Source organism: Schistocerca serialis, chromosome 10 (genome assembly GCF_023864345.2).
Source record: "Schistocerca serialis cubense isolate TAMUIC-IGC-003099 chromosome 10, iqSchSeri2.2, whole genome shotgun sequence".
NCBI lineage: Eukaryota > Metazoa > Arthropoda > Insecta > Orthoptera > Acrididae > Schistocerca > Schistocerca serialis.
The window spans coordinates 82,721,551-82,735,962 of record NC_064647.1 but is presented as its reverse complement, the minus strand read 5'-3'; positions in this window follow the sequence as shown (position 1 = coordinate 82,735,962).

Here is a 14,412-nt window from a genome sequence, read left to right as displayed (position 1 = left end):
GTCTGACAGTACATGCATCACAAGATAAATAGCAAATGATAATGGCGCCTTGCTAGGTCGTAGCAAATGGCGTAGCTGAAGGCTATGCTATCGTCTCGGCAAATGAGAGCGTAATTTGTCAGTGAATCATCGCTACCAAAGTCGGCTGTACAACTGAGGCGTCTCTCTAGACCTGCCGTGTGGCGGCGCTCGGTCTGCAATCACTGATAGTGGCGACACGCGGATCCGACGTATACTACCGGACCGCGGCCGATTTAAAGGCTACCACCTAGCAAGTGTGGTGTCTGGCGGTGACACCACAATCCATATACACTACTGGCCATTAAAACAGAAGCACCATGAAAGTGGCTCATAACAAATAAATAATTGGCTTGGATATGCAGGTGATTTAGCATGTTAGGCATCATCACAAAGTTTATAGGAGTAACACCACCATCTACAATACACTCAAGGTGTTCGGAAATCCCAAACTTCTAGAACTAATATAGGAGAGTGAGTACTTAATTTTTTGAGCAGAAACTCTTTTTCCAAAAACGTACCATTCCTACGACGATTTCAGTTCAGATGTGTAACGTGTCTGCTGAAAGAAAGAGGATCGTCTGGGAATTGCTTGTCCTGGTGTGCAATGGGGTAGACAGTATATGACATGTACTACGTCTGACGATCACCTGATGTCACTTAATATATGCCATGCTGCGGAACCTGTTCAATACCTGTCCATCTCCAATACGGTAAACACTGTTCGGTACACGTTTCCGGAGCACAGAGACGTGTTCCTTGAATATGGCGAAGCTCGAGATAACGGAAGAGCTGCTAGTTGGCTATATCAAGAACGTTTTCCACAATGTAGCGTGCCAGCACACAAACACTTAACCAAGATACCCAGTGGCTCTGAGAAATAGCTACGTTCACCGTGAGGTGGCAGGAACCTGTTGCTCCACGGCAATTCTGCATCCTGAAGAGAACCCATCATCGAGTTCTCGAACAACTGTGTGTGCAATGAGTGTTAGTCACAGTACCGTCTGGGACATTATGTGTGAGCAACAATTACTTCCATACCACGTACTAAGGGTACACACTAAGGTTCCAGCCGATATTCCACAAAGTGTTCCCTACTGCACATGGTTCCTGCAGCGCTGCATCGACATTCCTCTGTTTCGACATCAAGTCCTGTTCACACATGAATGTATGTTCTGTAAGGAATGTGTTTGGAATTCACAAAACAGGCACATCCAGGCAAACAAAAACCGTTGTGCCATGTATGTTCAGGGATGTCAGCTCTGGTTTGGTAATTAATGTATGTACAGGTATTCTGGACGATCACGTGATTGGGCCATATCTACTTCCAGTCAAGCTAACTGGTCCTGCGTACTTGATCTTCCCGCAAAAGTTATAGGAAGCGTTCTTGGGAGCAGTGCCACTGCATGCCCATCAGGAAATGTGGCTTCAGCAAGATGGTGCACGACCTCACTTCTGACATGCAGTTCGGAAGCATCTCAACAGGCGATATGGTGGAAGACGGAGAGACTGAGGTACTCCAACCATGTGGGCGCCACAATCGCCGGACTTATGTCCTGAGGGGTCGTAGGAAAAGTTTAATTTGTGAGGCTTCTGTAGAGGCAGAGGAAGATCTGCTGGCATGAGGTCTGGCTGCCTCGCTAGAAACTGGAGAGACATCATGTGGGATGAACAGTCTGTACAAGAACATGCTTTGCAGGTACATAGTCCGTAACAACTCTGGTGGTCGCCACATCGAGCTGCTGTTGTAATCCACCAGCACTGTACTGAACATACAGCATGCTGGGTTCTTTTGTTTTGGAATAATATAAATATGTAATGTTTAAGTTTTAATAAAAACAAATGTGGTTATGTTTCCTTTCGAACTGTTACCCAATAATTGTACCGTAATATGCATAATACAATTGCTCAGGCAGAAGTGAATGAGATAAACATCTGAACTGAAACCGTCGTAAAACGGAAACGGTATGTTTCAGTATATGGGTTCCTATTCAAAATATTGCGTACTCACTCTCCTCTACAAGTCCTAGAAGACTGTAATGCGAATTTCCCAACACCCTATACGTACATGAAAATTAGGAAAACGATATCCGGTTCAAAAATTTCAATTGAATGCCTGTTGTTTGTGAGAAGGTCACGTTCTACCTCCATTAAGAAGGAGAATTGTGGTGTGCGTACTGTAACACCTTCAGTACACACACCATCAGATTATTTGACTTGTCGTTCTAACGAAGTAGGCAAGTGTCAGCAATATGTCTCGTGGTCTTATCGTGGCGTGTTTATCTTCTGCCGTTAGGTCAGACGATAGAAATGCCACTTGCACGCTTAGAGTAGCAGATTGACGGTGACCAACTTTAAACAGAACTTGAGTAATTTTCACACACATTTATTAAAATAATAAAAAGCGTAGACATTATGTAACTTGATTCTGGATGCTGTTTACAATTGACAATCTGAAGTTCCTTTGGTCTTCGTACGTTATATTCTCACATATCTCTCATACTTGACAAACTGTCTATTCATTTATCTTCATGGCTATGTACAGGAACATGATAATCTTATTAGGCGCAGACTGAAACTTGACTACAGACTAATGCAGACAAATGCAGACTGACTAATCGGTACACACGTTATAATACCTCGAGCGTTCAGGTATCACTGCGCGAGTGTGATCCGCGAGGAGAAAAGGTTCTACGTTAGCAGCAATCTCATTGGCTGCGTTACATATTAATACGCGGATCGGCGGAAGCAGAATTTGGTCCGTCTCTAAGACAGCGCAATCTCCTAGTGCAGAGACGGACGAGCGCTGCTCCTGCGCTGTTGTGCTTAGCGTGGCGCGCTCTAGTGGGAAAGTTGTGTACGCGCTGACTACACGGAACTATGTACGCAACAAGAATCGTATACCAGCACGTGACGAAATTGGGAAACACCAGGATTGTGATTTGCCGAGAATGCGGTTAATCGCCCCTGATGATGCTGTTCGTCAGGGACACACATGAGGACAGACACATTTTTCGCTCAACCGTCCTGAGTCAGAAAATAGAGATGAGATGTGTCTCTACAGAGGCAAGTACTCACACGACGGCCAGACCACCACAGACTGTTGGCACGGTGGCCACCGTCGGGGCTTCCTTCAATGCGGCAGCAGAGAGAGGTGTGCTTTGGTTCAAATGGCTCTGAGCACTATGGGACCTAACTTCTGAGGTCATCAGTCCCCTAGAATTTAGAACTACTTAAACCTAACTAACCTAAGGACAGTACACACATCCATGCCCGAGGCAGGATTCGAATCTGCGACCGTAGCGGTCGCGCGGTTCCAAACTATAGCGCCTAGAACCGCTCGGCCACTCTGGCCGGCGAGAGGTGTGCTGCCGGTGGTGGCAGCAGTGAGGACACCGGGCACAAATATGGCACCGGGCCATCTCTCCAGGCTACTCTGCTTACTAGCTACAGCACCGTGGAGGAAGTGTCTGAGTGTGTGTGGAGGCTTTGGCAACAATGAACAAGGCCAGATTGCAGTCATCGTTGTGACACACTGCAGTACTTATCAGCACTTTTGATTAGTCTGATGGTGTGGGGTGCCACCATAAACACAGCACTATAATGCACAACTTTATTGTGAAACTTCCTGGCAGATTAAAACTGTGTGCCGGACCGAGACTCGAACTCGGGAACTTTGCATTTTGCGGGCAAATGCTCTACCAACTGAGCTACCCAAGCACGACTCACGCACGGTCCTCGCAGCTTTACTTCTGCCAGTACCTAGTCTCCTACCCTCCAAACTTTACAGTTTCATATCAGTGCACACTCCGCTGCAGAGTGGAAATCTCATTCTGGAAACTTTATTGTGGGTTGACCTGACAGGAAGGACTGGGCCTTAAGGGATTGAACATCATTCGTAATGATTATACAGGTACACATTTATCAATATCATCACAATTTTCTTATTGCCTTACAGCTGACGAGAATATGTTTAAGCAAAATCTTAATACAAATTTTAATCAATTAACGAAGCAATTTTTTAAACCAAAGCAATAGAATAGCTTCCTTCATGCCCCTTCTTCCCTTCTCTGTACAATAAAAAAAACAGCTATCATAAAGTGAAATTAAACAGAAATTTTGCAACATTTCGAAATATCAGTTGATGTAATGAAATTAATTCATCACAAAATTTACACCAAACATGACACTTTGAGTCAAATCTGTGGTGTCACCGCCAGACACCACACTTGCTAGGTGGTAGCCTTCAAATCGGCCGCGGTCCGTTAGTATACGTCGGACCCGCGTGTCGCCACTGTCAGTGATTGCAGACCGAGCGCCGCCACTCGGCAGGTCTAGTCTAGAGACTCCCTAGAACTCGCCCCAGTTGTACAGCTGACTTGGCTAGTGTTCTTTCACTGTCTACATACGCTCTCATTTGCAGAGACGACAGTTTAGCATAGCCTTGAGCTACGTCATTTGCTACGACCTAGCAAGGCGCCATATTCAGTTACTAAAATTACTTCAAGAACGTATTGTGAACACATAATATTGTGACTCATGTCCCGTCAAGAGCGACGTTCATCATTACTGGATTAAAGTTAAGTATCTACATATACATCTACATCCTTACTCCGCAAGCCACCTGACAGTGTGGGGCAGAGGGTACCCTGAGTATCTCTATCGGTTCTCTTTTCTATTCCAGTCTCGTATTGTTCGTGGAAAGAAGGATTGTCGGTATGCTTCTGTGTGGGCTTTAATCTCTTTGATTTTGTCCTCATGGTCTCTTCGCGAGATATACGTAGGAGGGAGCAATATACTGCTTGACTCTTCGATGAAGGTATGTTCTCGAAACTTTAACAAAAGCCCGTACCGAGCTACTGAGCGTCTCTCCTGAAGAGTCTTCCATTGGAGTTTATCTATCATCTCCGTAACGCTTTCGCGATTATTAAATGATCCTGTAACGAAGCGCGCTGCTCTCCGTTGGATCTTCTCTATCTCTTCTATCAATCCTATCTGGTACGGATCCCACACTGTTGAGCAGTATTCAAGCAGTGGGCGAACAAGCGTACTGTAACCTACTTCCTTTGTTTTCGGATTGCATTTCCTTAGGATTCTTCCAATGAATCTCAGTCTGGCATCTGCTTTACCGACGATCAACTTTATATGGTCATTCTGTTTTGTAGTTAAATGATAAGGGAACTACCTTTCTATGTATTCGGAGCACATTACACTTGTCGAGATTCAATTGCCATTCCCTGCTCCATGCGTCTTTTCGCTGCAGATCCTCCTGCATAAACTAATGATGTCCACTTTCTAAATTCTAATTCCTTGTCATGTTCCAGACCTCACGTCAGTATAGTTCTTCCGTCCTCACACTAGCCTGCTTGAGCTAAAACGCGTGCATTTCGGCCTCCCCCCATAACACGGTGTTGGCTCTTCTGCTAACACAAAAAAATCACCAATAATAATGGTAAATATGACAAATAAGGAAATGCTCAGGATTAGAGGTACCAGTCTGATGTCACTGGAAAATTTTCGGATTCCTTACAATATGGGCAACCTCGAAGAACTTGGGGCTCCCACTTGTACGACACACAGTAAAACACCCTTTAAGACACATGCATCTTAACATAAAAGGCCAGTGGAAATGCAGGATATACAAGACATATATGAATTACAAAGCTAAAGTTGAAGCTTAAGTTGAAGCCACACAACTACCACTTAAGATAAATGGCACAAACCAACAGCCTCTTTAAAATTTGCTTAGCAGTAGACTGAAAGAATCAAACCATCTGCCCCAAAATGACAACAGCCTTTTAATCCACAACACACGAAATATATAAAAAAAATACTGACTTGCATCCTCGTGAGTTGCCAGCATTGGCCACAGGCCACTTGAATACTCGTTTCAGGCTGCTTGCTTCCTGTGGGTCGCAGTTTTACGATCACTGTTATACAGGACGATTCAGCTACCCGTACCACTGGGTTTTATGCATCCTGCAACACCATCAAATACCACGTATGAGATTTTCATATTTTCTTGCTCGCTGCACACAAACTACTAGTCCTACAGAAAAAATTATCAGGTCCTATTAGTAGGAAATTTAGTGTACCCAAATTATGTAATGGGGTACGTTTTCGCTGGAGGAGACAGGTTTCGAGTTATTCAAGAAAAACGTTATTGAAGGACAGTTTTGTACGTTTTGCTCGAATAATTCGATAACTACAGCCTCTATCAAAAATGCGTTCATGTTCAAAATTTAACTACATTACATTTCCTACAAAAGGATCACGTTCATTTTTTCCTGTAGAACTAATACTTTATGTGAATCTTCAGGTTTTGGTGGCGCAAAGACTGTTCCATGAAGTTTTGGGTGTGCAGCCCCAAGAAATCTCCTTCTTCTTCTAATATTTCGGCTGTATACTGTCCAGCCATCTTCAGAAAGAGCCGCAAGACTGCCGCTCCAGTTTTTTTTCTTTATTGTGATTTCATTCCTCTGCCCCATATGGGCAGGGGAGGGCTGTCAGCGGCACAATCCGCCGCTCTTCAGCTGAGTGAGATGACAACTAAAACAAGAATAAAATGATACATACATAAGGAGATAAAAAAGGGGAACATAAAACAGAGTAAGGGGAGAAAATGGAGGTAAAAATACACGGACATGGAGACGTTCATGGGGGACAGTTAAAAAAGTCACCAGAAAGTTAAAAAACACAGTTGGCGATTCTTAAAACACAGAGAAGACACTGAATGCGCATGCACAAGTTAAAGGTCGGCCACAGTATTAAAAACACTTTGGAACAACACACTTAAAACCCACTTGGAGCACACACGATGAAGAATAAAACTGCCAGGTGGGACCTGCCGAGGGAAAGGTCAGAGAGGATGGAAAAGGAGAGGAGAGCATGGAGCAGATGGGGAAGCGGCGGGATGAAGAGAGGAGGCGCATCAGTGGGTTCACAAAGAGGCAGGAAACACGTGGGGCAAGAGATGAAGAGGGAAGACAGGGCAGCAGGGAGCGCAGAGACACTGAAAGGAGGTACAAGAGATGGAGGGGGAGTAGGAGGGGGAAGCCACTCAGGAGGAGGGAGGGGGAGGAGAGGGAGCTCTGAGGAGGAGGCAGGAAGATGGGGTTAGAGTTGGTAGGAAGGGTAGATGTCAGGGCGAAGCTCACCATCCGGGAGGGGTAGATGGTGGAAGTTGTGTTGGGAAAGGAGATGGAGGGTGTGGAGATGGAGAGAGGGTGGGACACAACGGTAAAGGTGCAGCAACTGGTTAGGGGTGGAGAGGAATGGAGACACCAGGGGGTGAGGGGGATCAAGGCAGCACACAATATATAGTGTGTGGATGTGTTCAAGGAAAAGGAGAAGGTGGGGGAAGGGGATGAGGTTGTAGAGGATGTGCATGGGGGATGGAAGGCAGATGCAAAGGCGAGGCGGAGCGCATGGCGTTCGAGGATTTGGAGGGCTTTATAGAACCGGGGAGGGGCATAACAAAGGATGGGGTGGATCAAGGATTTGTAGGTGTGAAGGATGGTGGAAGGATGCAGACCCCACATCCGGCCAGACAGGAGTTTCAGGAGGCGGTTGAGAGCTTTGTTTTGGATGGTAAGGGGATGGGGAGTCCAGGTGGGGATGCAGTTGAGTGTGAGGTCAAGGTATTTGAGGGTAGGAGTGAGGTGGATAGGATGGCCATAAATGGTGAGGTAGAAATCATGGAGGAGGAAGGAGCTGGTGGTGCTGCCTATGATGATCACCTGGGTCTTGGAGGGATTAACATGGAGGAACCACTGATTGCACCAAGAGGTGAATTGGTCAAGGTGGGTTTGGAGAGTACGTTGGGACCATTGAAGGGTAGGATAAAGGGCTAGGAAGGCAGTGTCATCAACGAACTGGAGAAGATGAACAGGCTGGCTGGCTGGCTGGCTCTGAGCACTATGCGACTTAACTTCTGAGGTCATCAGTTGCCTAGAACTTAGAACTAATTAAACCTAACTAACCTAAGGACATCACACACGTCCATGCCTGAGGCAGGATTCGAACCTGTGACCGTTGCGGTCGCTCGGTTCCAGACTGTAGCGCCCAGAACTGCACAGCCACTCTGGCTGGCAAGATGAACAGGAGGGGGAGGTTTGGGAATATCAGCAGTGTACAGGAGATAGAGGAGAGGGGAAAGGACAGAACCTTGGGGCACGCCAGCAGAGGGATAGAAAGTATGGGAGTTGGAATTGTGGATAGCCATGTAGAAGGGACGATGGGAGAGGAAGGAAGCAACGAGATGGACGAAGTTGATGGGGAGAGCATAGGTCTGGAGTTTGAAGAGGAACCCGGGATGCCAGACATGGTCATAGGCGTTCTGGAGATCAAGGGAAACAAAGATAGTGGAGTGATGGGAGTTAAGTTGGAGGGAAAGAAGATTGGTAAGGATAAGGAGCAGGTCGTCGGCAGAGAAGGAAGGCCGGAAGCCACATTGGGTAAGAGGAAGGAGGCGGTGCTGCTTAAGGTGGCGGTGAATACGGCGAGAGAGGATGGCCTCGAAGACCTTACTGAACACGGAGGTGAGGCAGATTGGACGATAGGAAGAGGTATCAGAGGGGGATTTGTTAGGTGCCGCTCCAGTGCTCGCTTCGTCCCTTTATACTCGTGTACTGTATTGATAATGGTCATATTATGTTGTATGACAACGTCGAAATTTTGGCAACTACATCATCCTTTTGGGAGTCGTTAGTGAAGGAGGCAATTGAAATTCGCTTGACGACGAATTTAATTGATAGAGATAGTGGTTTCAATCTTGATAAATCATGGAATCCGGCACTTGCTGTAATAAACTCACAAAGATGTCGTCACAGCGCAGCTCACAATGATATATCGATATGCCAACACAGATCGACAGCGAAGTCATAGATACAACTCGCGCATTATGCACGTCTCTGCCGCCGACCAACGTCTCTGGCGCATTTGCATCTGTGGCCGCATGCGCAGTCGCGCGGTACACGAGTATAAAGGGACGAAGCGAGCACTGGAGCGGCAGTCTTGCGACTCACTCTGAAGATGGCTGGACGGTATACAGCCAAAATATTATAAGAAGAAGGAGATTTCTTGCGGCTGCGCACCCGAAACTTAACGGAACAACTAATACTTTGCAAGTAGCGAGTGAGGGAATATGAAAATCTTGTGTGTGGTATTTGATGGCACCGCAAATTGCACATAACCGTTCAGCAGTGGCAGTTGAACCACTCTGGATATTGTATCGGCACAGTTTAAAATAATGTTCACTGCACTTGTTGTGCCAACGACCTTGCCACAGTGGTAACATCAGAGCCCATCAGATAGCAGAAGTTAAGTGATGGCGGGCTCAGCTAGCTCTCGGATGGGTGGCCTTCTGTCTGCCAAGCGCTGCTGCCAAGTGGGGCGAGCTCAGCCGTCTGTCTGCCGAGCGCTGTTGCCAAGTGGGGTGAGCTCAGCCATTGTGAGGCCTATTGAGGAGCTGCTTGACAGAAGTAGCGCCTCCAGTCAGCAAAACTGAAATGACTGTGACAGCAGTGTGCTGACCACATGCCCCTCCATGTCCACATCAAGTAGCACCTACTGGCTGAGAATGATACATACAGCGATCAGTCAGTACCATTGGGCCTTCTGAGACCTGTCTGAACAGAGTAAGAAAATAAAATACTTGTTGTAGTAATTAATATGATGTTCTAATTGATCTAACAGTTGTACTACATGTGCTATTTGCTATTGATAATGGTATAATCATGATTTGCCTGCCTCCACAAACCACTCACAGGCTGCAGACACTAGATTTTTAAAGTCACTTTCCAGCTCATTACAACCGAGTAGATGAGAAATGCCTTTGCACAGACCTGAAATCAATGTTAGTCATACAAAGATTGCTCTCGTGTTAGGAGAGACATACACCAGGTTTGCAACCACACAAAATGCTGTGAGTGACTTTTCCAAATTGGAATCTGGCCATTGGATCCATACATTTTTCGGGTCTCTGACTTTGTAGAGACTAAATCCAATCCGTAATCAGAAACTCGAAATGAGGAAGAAGAAATGAGAGAATAGACAAGAGCTCCTATCAAAATGGAGACAAACAAATGAGAATTATACCCTCCTGAATCCTTCAATTTCTATAAAACAAACCTGTAGTCCCACAACATATCTCCCTTATTCTAAGGTCACAAAGAGGATTAAGAAGCAGAGCAATATCATCTGCTGTTGAGATCACTGGTAGTCCTTACAAGAGGCTCCTCCTTGACAGTGACTCTGAGAAAAAAAGTAAGCCTAAAAAAACTGAAATTGGCAAAACCAAATGTGACAAAACGTCTTCAGGTTGATTCTGCAACGTTTGTGACGTTAACCAGAAGGAAGAAATGTTTAATTCAAAGGTTTCCAACGACATTAGCCGCATTTGGGCATCGAAACGAATCGATAATGGCAGGTGAAATTTTGAGCTAGGACCAGGACTCGAGGCCAGATCTCCCACATAAAGTGAGCACTCACCTTACCCGCCTCACCCATCCGATCACGCTTCCCATCCGACCCAAATTACCAGCGTGTTACACGTTACCAGCGAGCACCACCTACCCATGAACCCCTCACTCGTCATCACGAACATGTCTGAAAGAACAGACACTACATACAGGGTGTTCAGATGTTCGCGTTACAAACTTCTAGGACTTGTAGAGGGGAGTGAGTACATAATAATTTGAATAAGAATCCATGTCCGGAACTACCATTTCAGTTCTACGACAACTGCACTTCAGACGTGTAACGTGCCCAAAATCCAATTAGCCTGTGTACTTCATCTTCCTGCAAAATGTATTGGACCCGTTCTTGGAAGCTGTGCCATTGAATGTCCTCTCTGGAATGTGATTTCAGCATGATGGTGCACCACCTACCTTCTCAAGTGCTTTTTGGCGGCACCTCAACAGAGAATATGGTGAAGCGTGGGCCGAGGTGGTCGAACCTCGTGGCCATTGCGATCGCCGAATTTAGCTTCTGTGTACCTCTTCTTGTGGTGTTGTGTGTAAACTTTAATTTACAAGACTCCTGTAGAGGCAGAAGAAGATCTTCTGGCACGAGTTCGGGCTGCTGCACTAGAAACTGATGGGGGCGCCAGGTGGGGTAGAGAGTGTGTACCGGAACATGCTTCGCGGGTATAATGTCTGTAACAACGGTGGTGCTTCACACAATGACCAGCTGTTGTAATGCATCAGTACTGTTCTGTACATACAGTATACTGTTTTTTGTTTTGGAATACGTTATGTTTAAGTGTTAATACAAACAAATTTGCTTAAGTAATGAATGGATGTTTCATTATGTTTCCTTTCGAATTGTTACCTAATAACTGTACTGAATCACGCCTAATTCAGTTCCTCAAGCAGAAGTCGATGAGTTAAACATCTGAAATGAAAGGTAGCAGAACGGAAACGCCATCTGGGAGATAGTAGATGTGGTGATAATGGTTTCATCATTCACCAGCAGGTAGCGTCGTGGGATAGGGCGCTACTTGTGTCCGTCCTTTTCAGAGACTGCAGGGCACTCTCAATTCTGATTCGGTGTTATGCCGCTTCACGATCTTAGGGAATATGATCGCTCTAGAAGAGCGTAGCGTTCCAAAGGATTGGAAAAGGGCACAGGTCATACCCGTTTTCAAGAAGGAACGTCGAACAGATGTGCAGAACTACAGACGATCAGTTCTAGAATTTTGGAACACGTATTATGTTCCAGTATAATGACTTTTCTGGAGACTAGAAATCTACTCTGTAGGAATCAGCATGGGTTTCGAAAAAGACGATCGTGTGAAACCCAGGTCGCGCTATTCGTCCACGAGACTCAGAGGGCCATAGACACGGGTTCACAGGTAGATGCCGTGTTTCTTGACATCCGCAAGGCGTTCGATACAGTTCCCCACAGTCGTTTAATGAACGAAGTAAGAACATATGGGCTATCAGACCAATTGTGTGATGGAATGAAGAGTTCCTAGATAACAGAACGCAGCATGTCATTCTCCATGGAGAGAAGTCTTCCGAAGTAAGAGTGATTTCAGGTGTGCCGCAGGGGAGTGTCGTAGGACCGTTGCTATTCACAATATACATAAATGACCTTTTGGATGACATCGGAAGTACACTGAGGCTTTTTGCGGATGATTCTGTGGTGTATCGAGAGGTTGTAACAATGGAAAATTGTACTGAAATGCAGGAGGATCTGCAGCGAATTGACACATGGTGCAGGGAATGGCAATTGAATCTCAATGTAGACAAGTGTAATGTGCCGCGAATACATAGAAAGATAGATCCCTTATCATTTAGCTACGAAATAGCAGGTCATCAACTGGAAGCAATTGATTCCATAAATTATCTGGGAGTACGCATTAGGAGTGATTTAAAATGGAATGATCATATAAAGTTGATCGTCGGTAAAGCAGATGCCAGACTGAGATTCATTGGAAGAATCCTAAGGAAATGCAATCCGAAAACAAAGGAAGTAGGTTACAGTATGCTTGCTCGCCCACTGTTTGAATACTGGTCACCGTATAGTGTAACGACGTATTAGTTTTCGTTTGATATATGTATGACCATGTGCAGACTTCGTCACCTACGTCAGTTACAACCCACTTCAAAAATGATTCATATTCTTTTAAATTGTCATAGAATGGTTCTTGAACGAAACTGTAAAACATCAGTTGAGTCGTGTGCAAAGAATTACATCACTTGGGCCAATTGGTTTTTGTAACTTTTCCCAATTTAAATTTCGTTTGTTTCTCCTCAGAAATTATATTGACACACGTTATCTTGATCTAATCGATATCAGAATCACACATTAAATAAACTTTTTAGATTCAAAGTTTCGGCGAACGACGTAAGAATTACTAATCTTGTTAAATATATTATTAATCCGTTCACACAATTCTTCATAAATAAATCTTCAAGACACGTGTTTCAACTTTAATAGCATACACTATTTTATTAGCTTCCTACACATACAGATGTGAACTTGAGCGTTGACAGACAGTGACTGACATTTCAATAAGATTAAGCTCTATATGACGTCATTGTTGTACAAAAAGAGTATAAAAATTCATTTTTAATTTTTAGAAACACGACGCAACAACTCGGTTCCAGGATCTTCTGTTGCTCCTTGGCTGTCGACCCGCGACGTATAGCGGCCAGCAATTTCCTCTCTGGTCGCGGCAACGAAGATGCTGTCCCCGTTCGTTGCGCCGATCTCTCCGTACATGAAACACATAAAAAAAATACAAAACTTTTAGATAATTCACATCTATTACAAATAATAAGAAAACACATAAACAAAACTAAATTAAACTTATAGTCACCTGCAAACTGGGCTGACTTTGGTGGATGGGTGACGCTTAATTTCGTCCCACTACAACCGGTGTGGGATCCGTACCAGATAGGGTTGATAGAAGAGATAGAGAAGATCCAACGGAGAGCAACGCGCTTCGTTACAGGATCATTTAGTATCGCGAAAGCGTTACGGAGATGAGAGATAAACTCCAGTAGAAGACTCTGCAGGAGAGACGCTCAGTAGCTCGGTACGGGCTTTTGTTAAAGTTTCGAGAACATACCTTCACCGAAGAGTCAAGCAGTATATTGCTCCCTCCTACGTATGTCTCGCGAAGAGACCATGAGGATAAAATCAGAGAGATTAGATCCCACACAGAAGCATACCGACAATCCTTCTTTCCACGAACAATACGAGACTGGAATAGAAGGGAGAACCGATAGAGGTACTCAGGGTACCCTCCGCCAGACACCGTCAGGTGGCTTGCGGAGTATGGATGTAGATGTGGATGTAGACTTCACACATCATGATGAAATGGAGGGTAGTAGTTAATGGTCTCGCTTGCGTGCTCTAGGGAAGGAGTAACAGTAAGCTTTACCTGCGATCAAAGGAATAGGGTGCCGATTTTAACGACTGCAGTAAAAGCACGGCGACGGTGGGCCGAGGGAAGCGCGTTTTTTCTGCGCAACCAGGATGAAGCCATTTCCAGATTGCCGAGTTCCGCGGGCTCATTGTGCAGGCAGTTTGGTTGGCGCCGGTCGGAAGGCAACCGCATCCAGGTTCTAACAACCCTACCACAACGAAGGTCAAAAATTTATAATGATTGTGGTGTTGCTCACGCTGCTAAATACTGCATTTTCGGGCAACAACGAAGTTATTATGTGGCAGGCGTCATCAGAGCACAGTTAATAAAGTCATTTCGTGTAATAATGAATAAACTAGGCACTCATCTTTTCGTGTTTCCCACGCTGGTCTTGTTGTAAAATCATGGCTCAATCGTCGAAAATCTAGGTGGTGATGATTCCAAGCTCGGATGCAAAGAGGCCTTGGTTTTATTATGCGATATTCAAAAGTTTTATAGATGTGTTTCGCAAACCA